The sequence below is a fragment of the Pogona vitticeps genome, chromosome 7 (assembly GCF_051106095.1).
Source record: "Pogona vitticeps strain Pit_001003342236 chromosome 7, PviZW2.1, whole genome shotgun sequence".
NCBI lineage: Eukaryota > Metazoa > Chordata > Lepidosauria > Squamata > Agamidae > Pogona > Pogona vitticeps.
In genome coordinates, this window is record NC_135789.1 from 26,287,995 (window position 1) to 26,301,093 (window position 13,099).

The 13,099-nt window shown below is 41.0% G+C and overlaps 1 protein-coding gene across 9 annotated transcripts in view; it reads right to left on the reverse strand.

Annotated features, from left to right (window-relative positions):
- Positions 1-13,099, reverse strand: part of AUTS2 (activator of transcription and developmental regulator AUTS2) — a 626,497-nt gene that overhangs the window by 507,055 nt on the left and 106,343 nt on the right. The gene's annotated exons all lie outside the window — the stretch shown is intronic.

The window sequence follows — 13,099 nt, forward strand, 5'->3', positions numbered from 1 at the left end:
AGAGAGCTTACAGGCCGGAGCTGCCCCTGGGACCGCACCAGACCATCGTGCCTACACCCAGAAGGAGCCAAAGACCATCTGCCGGCCATTAAGAGCCTCGTGGCGCAGTGGTTAAAACGCTGTACTGCAGCTAAAACTGTGCTCACGACCTGGGGTTCAAATCCCAGGTAGCCGGCTCAAGGTTGACTCAGCCTTCCATCCTTCCGAGGTCGGTAAAATGAGTACCCAGCTTGCTGGGGGGGCAATGTGTAGCCTTTATAATTAAAATTGTAAACCGCCCGGAGAGTGCTTGTAGCGCTATGGGGCGGTATATAAATCCAATAAATAAATAAATAAATAAATAAACTGGTGCTAACTGCCAGAGCAGCTTGGCTTGAATGTATTCCTAAAAGTCCCTTCCATGGTTTTGCCCCTGTGCTCTGGAGCTCACCTCCTGAGTCCTAGCAAAGTATAACATCCCTGAAAAGATCCAGTTTTCATTAAAACAAAAAACAACAACAGTGAAACAGAACTGCAAAATATGTGGGGAAAAGAACAACGAAAAACAAACAAAAAACCTCCCACAAAGATAATGTATTTGAGCAAGATGTAAACTTGTTTCTAGTCTGCATTACAAGCCTCCACCTAAAGGTAAAGGTTCCCCTTGACATTTAGTCCGGTCATGTCCAACTCTAGGACACAGTGCTCATCCCCATCTCCAAGCCGTAGAGCCAGCGTTTGTCCGAAGACAGTTTCCGTGGTCACGTGGCCAGCGCAACTAGACACGGAATACCGTGACCTTCCCACCGAGGTGGTACATATTTATCTACTCGCATTTTTCGAATGGCTAGGTTGGCAGGAGCTGTGACAAGTGACGGGAGCTCACTCCGTCCATGGATTCGATCTTACAACGGCTGGTCTTCTGACCTTGCAGCACAGAGACTTATGCGGTTTAACCCACAGCACCACCAACAACTCAGAATTAGTTCTTAATCTGTATATTAATAGGTGTAGGTTTAGCCCTAAATTCTTGTAAATTTCCCAAGGGGTTAGAAGGATTGGGCTAATGTATCGTCCTTATCAAGAAATACTAGAAATAATCTGAAAGAGAAAGAAATAACAACAACAACAACAACAACAACAACAACAACAACAACAACAACAATAAACACAAGGGAATCATACCAGTAACATCCAACAAAAAGGAATGTATTTTTTCTAAATTGTCCAGAAACCATTGTTTTCCAAGACAAGACAAGAATATACTATGAGTGAATGCCTGTAAATTGAGACTAAAGTGCAGAAGTTGTTCAAAGCCTTTAATTCTTAAAATCAAAACATTTCTCTGCTTTAATGAGGGAAGTGTTGCAAGCTGCAAAAGACCAGACATAAATACACTTAATTATGAATGATCAAGTCCTCACAATTAGCATTTGAGGGCAGAAAGAACAAAATGTTTAAACATTTGATGTCTCATACAAAAACAAAAAACAAAAACTATTTCAGACACTTTAAAGATTAAAGTAATTAAGTATTTTTATTATGGTCAATAGACCAGAATTAATTTTAAGACTAAAATCCACTGCATATATTTTGAAAGGTATTTCAGAGAAATTACAAATTTCACACACACACCACAGGCGTACACACAAAAATGTTGTACTTTGGAATAATTGTTCAAAACTGCATGCTAATTTTGAAGCATACAGCTGGTACTTTTTATGTAAGTTGAATCACAGGGCATATTATTAAAGCATCCTTTGAAAGGTGCAATAACTGTTCAATAGAATCTTGCTAATATTTATTTAGATTGAAAATGCCCAAATATACTACTCCTTTCCAGATCCCTTTTCCCATGTCTCTTCTAGGAGAAACCTGGTCAGAGAAAGACCCAAGGTTTATAAGGACAGATGACTCAGAGAGACAGGTCAGTGCTGATGATGATCTGGGATCTTCAGAAAGGGTTACGGAATCCCCTCCTGCAGAGTCTGGAGTCTAGAGCTCCTTCCAAGAGAGATGGGACATCCTCCCACGCAAAGAAAGAGGACACACCACCACGCGTGATGCTTGGACGGAGGAGAGGACTTCTTTTCAACAAATTGTTTTCTTGTGAAGAGGTATAGACCTGATGGAAATCTTGCAGCTGAGTAGGGTGGGTACAGAGATTTGCTCAGATACAATAAGCCCAAAGGAATAATGGGGAACACTCTTTGGCTGTATCTGGAACTCTGACTTCCTGCCTCTTGAACCTTCTGCCTGCTTTGCTCACTTATGATCTGTCTTCCATTATGCTTGTGACTTTCTGGTTTCTGGCAGGTCTCTTGGTGACCAACCTCCTAGTGAACCTGTTTGACCTGATGTCCTTGTCAAACTGTAGTTTATGGGACAACTCAGGTTGTCATGTGGCCATTCTGTTGTCTGTCTCACTGAACATAATCTATTTTGTACCTTGACCTTCTATCTCAAGAGCCTTGTCTGGCTCTTTGGACTTCTCCTGATCGTCACTCTTAAGAGACAGCACCCACTCTGGTGTGCTCTCTTATCCAGCTGAGCACTGGTAATTAGAATATACAAATAAATTCTATACATCTCCATTCTTTATTCATTTGTTCATGCCTACAGTGCAGAAAGTCCCACTGAGCTGAACACGGCTTGCTCCTAGTTAATTGAGTATAGGAGTTTAGGACTTAATCTTAATGGTATACATGAGCAAAAACATATGAAATAGATTTTTAATAGTACCTTTTAAAAAGAAAAATGTGCTGTATAATAATGTGCCCAAACTCATCTATATTGAAACTCTGGCCCGGGCTGAAATTGCATTCTCTAATACAAAACAACTGTGGAATAAATCCACAGCAACTTCTGTCAGAGCACATTACACCAAACTGGTACTGCAGTTCAAAATGGTGCTCAAGCTGGTTCTTTTCTGCTCTGGTGTTTACCGATACACCACACCTCTGGGTAGCAGTGGACCACCCTTTGTCCCCACCAGTTGTCTGCTCACCCCTTCCCCACGTCACCTGTTGGCAACCCTCTTGCCCATCCCTCCACCACTGCTGTGTCTTCAAATGTTTTCCCTTTATGCTTTTGTATGCACATTCAGAGCACTGATTCCTTTTGTAAAAAAAAAAAACAACACCTGCATTTAAAATTGTACATCCAAAGATGCACATCAACACCTTGTTTTAAAAACGAAAAAGGATGGATGGGAGTGCAGCATGGTACTCCCATCATTGGACCTGCAGCACTAGCATTAGGTGGAATTCAAAACCAGAAAAAAGTACAACAACTTGAGTGTGTGTTACAAATGGAGTCATGCCTGCTTGCAGCTAAATTTATTTATTTATTTATTGTATTTATATCCCACCTATCTAGTCAATTACGACCACTCTAGGCGTGGTCTACATGGAATTCTTTTTCCCTGGCTTATTGCAACACTGTAGTTCCAGCCCAGGCGGAAGGCGGTCTTCACATCCTGATAAGCGAAGGCACTCAATTTGGACAGTCTCCATTCTTTGTGGGCGATGGAAGGAGAACCAGTTGACCATCCAGATGGAACGCTTTTCTGGACTGAAACCTAAGTTTCAGAAACAAAAATGCAGGGAGGGGGACCTGAGTTGTTGGACTCGCTGTCAAGTCGGACTTAAGTTGCAAGTGGGGACTGGACCTGACTCGTTTCTTCCCCCACTCCATGACCTGGACTCAACTTTCTGGGGAGAAAAGCTTGTTTTTAATGGGGTGTTGGAGTTGGTGCTTGGGACACGGCACTTGAATGTGAACTGAACTCAATATACCCACATTAGTTTCGTATTGTTTTTATGGGAAACTACAGTGAAAATAGAAACTAAACTGAATAAATAAATAAGAAATGTTAGTGCTTTCTTCTCAGCCTCTCAGAAGGGTGACAGTAATTAACACAAAACTAAATAAAGATGGTTTTTAGAAACTAAACCATTAGTTCCCATTATATATATAAAGGAAAGACAGGTAGTTTTGTACTGTAGACTGCAGGGGGAGCTATAACCTAAGAAGATTATCCCATGATTTTCTCTCTTGGAAACCGACGGTACAGATATTTTAGACAACTATCAAACCCTTACAGTATTACTGAGCGTTCAAGTGGGTATTGTGATTGTAGGAGGGGGGGGAACAGGCAATTGCATTAAAACAAATTTAAAAGCCAAAGTGAAATATGCCTCTTTATTGTTCCTTGTATTTTAATAAAAAGTCTAGATTCAGGGGTTCTCGTGTCATGAGTCATGTGTATCGCAAGTGGCCCTTTTCCACAGGGCCGTCCCTGCCATTAGGTACACTGCAGAGGCTGCCTTAGGCTGCAGATTCTGGGAAGGGAATTGTTCATTATTTAACTCGTGACTGTATTTATACTGCTAGGAATAGAAAGAGGTGCTTCTGGGATTTTCTGCCTCCAGTTTCACAATGATTTTTGAGGTCCTCAAGGGCCACGCTCCTGGACCTGAGGTGGAAGGAATGTCATATGATGCTCTCGGGCTTCAAAATATCCTGGACTGGTCCATTTGATGTCCATATGGGTGAACGTTAGTTTGGATTCATTGTGTCTCTTAAAAGAGAAAGGCTAATAGGGGCCTGCTTCCACATGTGGATCGACCTAATGTGGTTGTTGAGATAAGACATACAGATCTAAGATTTGTTCTTATTGGTTTGGGTTTGAAAGACAACCAAAAGATGCAAAAGCAAACTAAACACATTGTTAAGAGGGTCTATACTTCTTAATTAAATATATTTATTCATAAACAGAAGAGACAGACTACCCAGTTAGCACAACACTAAATACTAATCAGTTTGTATAACTACAAGTTTCTGCCCAACATTCTAATATAATTCCTGATGATGGTTCATAAGAGGTGCTCTGTTTGAAGAAGAGAGATTTTCAACTTTATAGATAATTCATTTTTGCCTTAAGTCTCGTAAAATGTTTCTCAGACCCTACTGTTTTATATATTCTTCTAATTACCTCTTTACTTTAATGGCAGGCATGCTTTGATCTTTGTGCCTCTGTGCACTGTACCGTGATCATGGAAAAGGTCTCAGTAATTTTTAGAATAAGAGGGGGTACAACATGTGGGAATCTTCCAGGGCCATCATGAAGGAAAAAAATGCACACATTAACAGCAATAATGCAAGTGTTTTCCTTGTTTTCCAGACTTCAGGTCTCACCATCCGTTACAGAATTGACCATGGAGGATTGTGCAGTAGAGATGGTTCGTATGAATGGCACCCCGGCACCCCACTGGGTTCCCCACTCACCAGCCAGCATACGCTCCTCTTCTGCTGTTTGAGCAGTCCCCAGAGGGAGCCCTGTCCCGCTTCCTTGTCTGAGTGGGCAGTCAGCCAAGGAGGCAGTGCATGGAAGCCCATGCTCCTGTCAAAAACAGTTCAAATGGCCAGAGAGGAGGAGGAGGAGAGCATGACCATCCCCAGTGAGGATGGGGGGTCCAGCCAAGGAGGCGGGGGAAGAGAACATGTGGCACCTCTTGAACCTCTGAACTGAGGTTCGTCCCCATCTGTATGTACAGTTTTTTTCAGATGCGACAGGCAGGGAGAGAGAAAGGTCTAAGTTGTTTCAGAAAGCAGGAGAGCCTTTCATGTCTGAGAGTGGTGGGGCTGGAGGAACACACTCAGGAGATCTCCCACCTTAGTAGATCTCTAGCTAGGAGCTTCTGCAGTGTGCGCATTGTTGTGAACTTTATTTGCCTAAGAGTTCTTCCATTTTACTTGATGTGATTACAGATTGCAGAACTATTTGATTGCTTACCCCAGAGCAACACCAGATGAAATTTGTGCAAGAAGGGAGACTAGAGTATTAGCAAACACACAATGTTTTCTCCAAACCACAGAAGGCCTGCTGAATAGCGAAACCGTTCAACTACGTATTCCTCCCAAGGCTCCAAACAGGATACTGCCCCATGTGTTTAATTTTTCCATCTAAGATTCATTTACTGTTGTGACTGAGGAGTGTGGGGTGTGTCTCTGTTTTTGACAGTGCCCTCCAAGCAGAGTTCCAATGCAAAACTGTGAAAAGCCCTACAAAATCACCTCCGAGAGGAAAAAAAAACAACAAATGTAAAGGATTTTCTTTGTAAGGATGAAACAGCGTATTTTCCCAGGCTGTTCCAATAAAATAAAGGGGAGCCGTGTGGTCCAAACAAAGTAAAATATAAATGCAAGAAGAGGCAAAATGCAAGAAGAGGTAAAAAAACACTCCTTCATCAGGCTTGTACCAGTGTGAATAAATAAAAGTGCCTGGCCAGTTAGATTTCGCCAGGCACATTTTTCTTAGATGTAGATGCAAATCTTAGATGTAATTCAGGAGAGTTACAGGAAGCCAAGAAGCTTTGGACTTCTGGAAGTCACAGATTTCTGGAAGTTTGGTTAATTGGGCTTGTTGCTCTCTGGGAATCTAAAACCAGCAAAGGGATCGTGGTGGGCCAGGGATGTAGAGAATGAAGGATCACCAGGAACATGCTGGTTGCTTCCAGCATTTATCCAGTGCCTGCTTAACTTGGTACAATCGAGGAAAACAGACTGATGACCTTCCTTTCTGACAGGCATGCAGGCAATGTATTTTCATCACAAAGCACTAATTAGAACTAATGAATCAGATTCTCTTCCAATAAACATTAACTAGGAGGCTAAACAGGTTTGCTTCTACATTATGTTCCCTTCCTTCCACCCATACTGACCTGTGGAGAGACTTATTAGCTTGAAGGCATAAGGAATTCCCTTGAAATCTTCAAGTCTCTAAATCATAATGGTTTGTACCGTCACCTGAATACTGATGCTGTTGTTGTGTAACAGTTTTCTTGCTGTTGTCCAGTTTGGCTTGTACTCAAACAAAATTTTAAAACAATTAAAAGCTCTGAGGATTTTTCGGTGCTTATATCACCTGTCCCACCATCTTGCCTTTTAAAATTAGTTTCAGTAATTTTGATGTTGTTTTTTTGTTTTATGTGGAATGGGATGTTTAATTTAACTAGTAAATACTTAAGTTGGCTGAAAATACACATATACTTCCTGCATGTAGACCAGGACTCTGAGAAAGGCATACCTGAATCAGGAAAGATTGAAAAGTAAAATTCAGCAGAGAGACGGAAGCACACGGCTAAACTGTGGAACTCACTGCCACAAGAATGTGGGGGCCTACTGAAATGCCTTTAAAAGAGGAAGTAATAAATTCCATTCCCCTTCAGTTTCTGCAAAATATTAATTACCCTTTTCAGCAATGTGCTTTGCTTTCTCAGCACTAAGTTATCCTTTTTGAAAAGAAATAACCAGAACTGCACATTCCTGAAATGTTGGTACACATGAGCTTATTCAAAAATGGAGGACTTCCCTTCTTAGATTACTATGATTATTATTCTGTTCTCCAGGAAATGTTTTATGAATGGCACTAAAACAGTATGCAACACACCATTATTTCTTTTATAGCTTATGGAAATAACATATCCAACAGTACCTCCAGTAACAGTGTACTGGTAATAATTATACCGGAGTGTATTGTTATTTTAAAGCAAAATGTTGGAGGGGACCATTTTCAATATTTATGGAGTGCTAATATAAAAAAATCATTTCCAGCACCGCCAGGGCCAGGTTTTAATAGTAGGAAATAATCATCTTTTCATCAACAAAAACACTGGATGGTAAATTTTACTGCCACTCCTGAGAGAACAAGTTTCCTAACAACAATCTGTCGTCTTTTGTTTAACGAAATTAATATTGCTATTAACTGCCTCCCCCCTGTTTTATTATACGCACAAATTTATTTTATGTAAACAAATTGAGCCATTACTTTTTCAATGCATGACAGATAATAAGAGAACAAAGGATCTAGAATTAGGTGGAGTTGGAAAGTATGGATGAAAATTGTGTCGCCTTATTTATTGTGTTATTATGTTTCATAAACTTAAATTTCAGTGAAATTATCTCCAAGCCAACTTTTAGAATATGAAAACACAAGTTGAGTTGTGTTGAGTCAGGCCAAAATCACATTTATCCGAACATTATTTTCACATGGTGGCCAATGAGAAGTCTATGGAAAGCTCACAGCACCATCCTCTGGTCTTGTGTCCCTCAATAACTGATACCCAGAGTTATATTGCCTCTAATACTATGGACGATGCACAGTAATTCGAATGGCCTTAACCTCCATTCACTTCTTAAGCCATCCAAAGTTGGCAGTCATCATTAGGGATAGGATTCTTTTATTTCTTGAACTACAAATCGCATAATTCCCCCTTCTAGGAATTCTACCTGACTTAAACATACCCTACAGAAACCTAAACGCGACTCACCTGGGACAAAAGGCCTAAACTGGAAGGCCTTGAAGCTTAACTAGGCCTAGCTCTGCCTAAGCTTCCTGTTCTTGCTCCAATGCTAGCTGGGAGTTTTCTTTCTGAAAAGGTGGAGCTGGGCTTAGCTAAGTCTAAAAGCCTTCCGGGTGTCTGTTAGGCTGTCTCTTAGGTAGTTCTCCCAGAATGGAGAATTATGGGATTTGTAGTCCAAAAAAATCCTAAAATCTCATCCCTAATCATCACTACACCTTTCCAGCAGAGGATCCCATGGTTTAACCATACGATCCTTCTTGTTACCTGTCCTGCATCTTCACCCTAACAAGCAAAAAGAAAACGAAGAAAGGGAAAACATCACCATTAGGGATGTGTGTTTTGGATTTTTTTTAGACTACACGCCTCACAGTTTTTCTTTCCGGGCATCCTACTAGCAGTGCCCAGACCTTGCAGGCACCTAAACTGTGCTCATCCAGAGAGAAGGCTTAGCTTATAGGCTTCATGCACTGGGTAGGACTAACTGCCTGTTTGATAAAAAAAGGTTCCCTGATGGTTGCAGAGAAGCTTCCTTCCCAAACAGGAAGTTAGGCTTAGCCAACTCATGAAGCCTGCCAACTAGGTCTTTTCTCCAGGTGAGCACAATTTATGTGTCTGTAATGTTTGGGTCATGCAGATGGGTCTCTCAGAAAAGAGAATTATGGGATTTGTAGTACAAAAAAATCCAAAATGCACATCCTTAGTCCCTATCTTCGAGGCAAGGACAAACTTTTTTTATGCACGTTGACAAGATATGAGAAGACCTTGGGTCATTTTGAGGACAAAGGGGAGGGGAAAATATTTTAAAAAAATAAGGTACAGATAATTTGCCTTGATTAGGGAGTTATGAGTTGTGTTTCAAAAAAAGCTTAGCTCTTTCCTTCCAAACTTTGTGAAGTATTATTGTGTATGTTGCAGAGTTTTGAATTTCTGGCTACAAAGTAGAAATACAGTGATCTATAAAGGCTAATAATTACAAGATCTCCAGACTCCACCCCTTTCTCCTTGACTGGCACTTACAGTCCCAATCATTATCTGTGAGACATTTGTCGGAGAAATAATTTTTTAAACATCATTTACTTACAGTTGACTTGTGTATATGACTTTCTTTACTGCATACTAGCAATCAATTGAACAGATAAATAGTAATAATGAACTGCCACCAACCAACAAAAATGAGGGATGGAACACTCAGCAGAGGCATAATAAAAAACACTAATTAATTACCCATGCCCAAAAAAAGGCCTTCCCAGTTACTCCAACTATAGACAGCAGGCAAAATTGTAAAGAAAACTCCAACATTTTCTTCTCTGGCCTTTGCATGATCATTCAGTACAAGTTCCAAAACTAATAGTTTCACTTAGTCCAAAACATAGTACAGTAGTACTGATGGAAGCCATGTAATTGTAAGTCTCCTTCAATTGTGTATTGTATGTACATTCTTTCTGGAGAAAGTGAGATAAAATAATTGCAGGTGGATCAAACTGGATGGATAGAATAATCAGGAAGGGGGCAGGAGCCAGGGAGGAAGAGAGATAATGAAATATACAGTAGTTCAGTTTCACTGGTAAAGAAACCTTTGGGTGCAAATCCGAAGGGAAGTTTGTAAATGTGCATGTTTGGTGTCTGTGTGTGTTTCTCTTTGTGTTTATAATTTAAAGCAAACAGTTTCATTGTCCAGATGGCACAACACTAAACAGAATAAAATTAACATATTTTCTCAAGATGGTGAAATATTTTAACAACTTTTAATAAAGTCTCCTCTAAATATGAAAGACGTTTCTTCCCGCGCTTCTCCCAGTCCATATTTTACATGAGAAGCTTTGCTCACATCTCTGTCATTACAGTGTGTGTCTGCCAGTCCTGATTAGAGTCAAACGAAAGGCTCTCTGGACTACGGTTAGGACTTATATAATTGGCGAAGGGAAGAGGTGAGGAAAAGAGAATGTTCTGGCTTTTTAAAAGAAAAATAATTTGTGGGTGGGGTGTGGCATGGAAGTGGTTGTGGTCCTCCAAAACCTTGGGACGGGCAAATGCAGCCCTTAGAACCCCTGCTGGCATACAGTATATAATTAAGGGTATACATCCTTGCTTGTCTCCTTTAGCTCAGTGGTTTAGCCATTGGCTGCGGGGGCAGAAGTTGGGACTCTCTGACAGGGGCTGGACTTGGTCATCCATAGGTTCCTTCAAGATTTTCGGTACTATTACTACTACTCAAAAATACCAGGCAGAGTCAATCAAAATTATAAAAACACTGACTGGTAGTATATAACAGATGCAAGTTTTAACCAAAAACCTAAGTATCTGCTAAATATCGGCGCAGTACTGTATGTATGCTGTTCCTAATATTGCCATTTTTTTTGGTAGCTCTGATGGTGTTGTAGCTGTTGTTGCGGTTGTGCATGACAAGAAATCTCAACATTTTTTCATTCCAGGTCCAATATTTACGACCGTTTGAGATGAGTTTTCAAAGATGCTAGAATGACGTTTTGTCCATATTGTAAAATTGGTGAAAATTATTCACATTAGATGACTAACTACAATAGCTACTGGCTGCTGAATGGACTTTTTTTTTTAAAGAATACCTGGGTGGGTTGTTTGCATCTTTTTGTTCAATCAGTCAGTTTGGGGAGGCAGGGCTTGCTTTCTGTTTCTTCAGCTTCACAAGGAAAAAGCTGCTAACTATGCATGAAGAAATTTTCCATGAATTGTGTGAATCTCAGCCAGAAATAAGAGTCCCAAGTATCACAGCCTGTCTTGGCAAGAAAGAGCAATTTAAAGAGATTCACAGCACGGCTGTGCCTACATTTTGGTGCAGCCGAGTCTTAAAACTGGAGCCAAAACAAACCATTATGGACGCTTGTCTATTTAATACATTCATATGATTCATTCTCTCCTCCTGTGCTGGAAATCTACCACAGCTTTCTTTTCAATTAGTGGTTATGGACAGGCGGTAATGAAAGCCATTGCTAAAGAGCACTCACATGTCAATGCAAGTCTGCAAATCCAAATTCTAATTAGCATGTTGTAAATCGCTTGTCACTGCTGTCAGCTCTCCTTGGAATGTCTCAGCAAGAGGCAACCCAAACTTATCTGCTTTGCTTCTCCAACTGCTGCTGTAACACATGTCATGTGACTTCCTCTTTCCTCTCCTCCTCCAGCTCCTTGCAACCACCTAAGGCTCTACAGAAATGTGCATAATCGCAGATAAATTGTTGGAGGCATAAAATGTGTTATTCTCAGCACCACAACCTGTTTTGGCAGCTGGGTTTCTTTCACTCACAACAAAGGCAAATGCTGCATGTTGAAATAAAGTTTTTCTCACTGCTACGGGAACAGTTCCTAGTGCCAAATGGAGAAAAATGATATATGCCTAGGGATGTGAAAAAATTCTCATTCATTTTCTCGCTGCCATCGCCTTCTTTTGAGAGCTCATTAAAAAAACTCCTGCAAAATTTTTGCCTGCAGGTGAGAGTGAGATAAGGTGTAGGGTTTTTTTGCCCACAGAAACTGTCACCATTTGCTCAAAATAGTTTTCTGCAAAACTAGTATCTTTTTCCTCCATGTAGCAAAGCACAGCTGGAGAAGGGTTGGGTGATTGATAAAAAAGACAGAAACAACCCTTAAAATGCTTCCGGATGTTTAAAGTCAGGACAAGACAGCAGTTGTTATAGTTGTGCACAATTGAATAATCCACACATAAATCTTCCTTACAAATGCTCTGGGCAGGAAATCTTATGTCTTCCAAGCAAGGAGAAAGCATATTGTAGTTGCCCGCTGCTATGGATGAGAACAAGATAAGCAGAGGTTCAAATCCTGATGTATCCAACATGACATCAAAGCCTGTATCAGACACAGGGTGTAATCACATGTGAAAATAGATAGTGTTTTGGACAGCTTGTGGAACAGTATGGCACAATCTGTTGCCCGGTGATCCCACAACCTACAGGGAATTGCACTCCAGCCTGACCCCGATCCGCGCCCTTTTTGGTTCAGCTGTAGGACAGTTTTTGTGTCCAAGCTGGAGCGATTCCCAATTTTTCTGATGCACTTCAGACCATTTTTTTTTTGCACTCTCCTCTTTCACCCTCATTACGAGGTTCTTTAATTCCTCCTCACTTTCTGCCATCAGAGTGGTATCATCTACGTATCTGAGGTAGCTGATATTTCTTCCGGCAATCTGAATTCCGGTTTGAGATTCATCCAGTCCTGCCTTTCGCGTGATGTATTCTGCATATAAGTTAAATAAGCAGGAGGACAATATACAGCCTTGTACTCCTTTCCCAATTTTGAACCAATCAGTCGTTCCATATCCAGTTTTTATATTACTTTGCTTTTTCTCCCCTGTTGGCTCAAAAAAATGGGATGAGGAAGTCTCATTTACTGAAAGTCATGATATCCCTGTCTCTGAGGGAGAGCTGGCACACCTTGTAGCTGAAGTAGGGTGGCAGCCAAGCGCTGGAGGGCAAAGGCACGTCTCTGTCACTACCATCCTAGCAATACTTGGAGACCTGCCACTGAGTACCACTTTACTTTGCCTTGCCCACCCCGTGAGGGGAAGAGATCCAGTCCTCCTCCACTGTTAAGCAGTGGTACCTTCACACTCTTCCTGATGTCCGGTGGCCAAAGAAGATAAATCAGGGATGGGGACCTGAGTCCCGGGATTGGCTATCAAGTTGGACTAGTTACTCAGAGCCAACTTGTTGTTGTTGCTTTTTTAATGACTTGACTCGCAATTCCTAATCCATCCACCCACC